We start from the raw sequence: 308 nt of genomic DNA, 5'->3' as shown, positions 1-308 counted from the left end.
GTTTCGATACTTTTTATAGCTGCCAGACGAACTGCATTGTGGGAATCCTCGCAAAAAAAAAAACCTCCCTACTTTTGGCGCCACCTGTCACGCAGCTCGTGAACCCTTGCGCTTGCGCGGTTCGAGAACAGTCCGGTACCATTCATATGTAATGAATATATTGTAACGCTTACGGCCGACCGGTACTGTGTAAGAGCCGGCGTAAGAGCCTCGTCCCCCCCACCACTGCCGTTGGCCAGCAGCCATGTCACCCTGCAACTCATTACTGGCAGACTGGAGCCCAGAAGGTGTGAGCCTGGCCAGTACCT

Source organism: Lepisosteus oculatus, chromosome 29 (assembly GCF_040954835.1).
Source record: "Lepisosteus oculatus isolate fLepOcu1 chromosome 29, fLepOcu1.hap2, whole genome shotgun sequence".
Taxonomy (NCBI): Eukaryota; Metazoa; Chordata; class Actinopteri; order Semionotiformes; family Lepisosteidae; genus Lepisosteus; species Lepisosteus oculatus.
The sequence above is the reverse complement of the archived record's forward strand: the minus strand, read 5'-3'. Positions refer to the sequence as shown.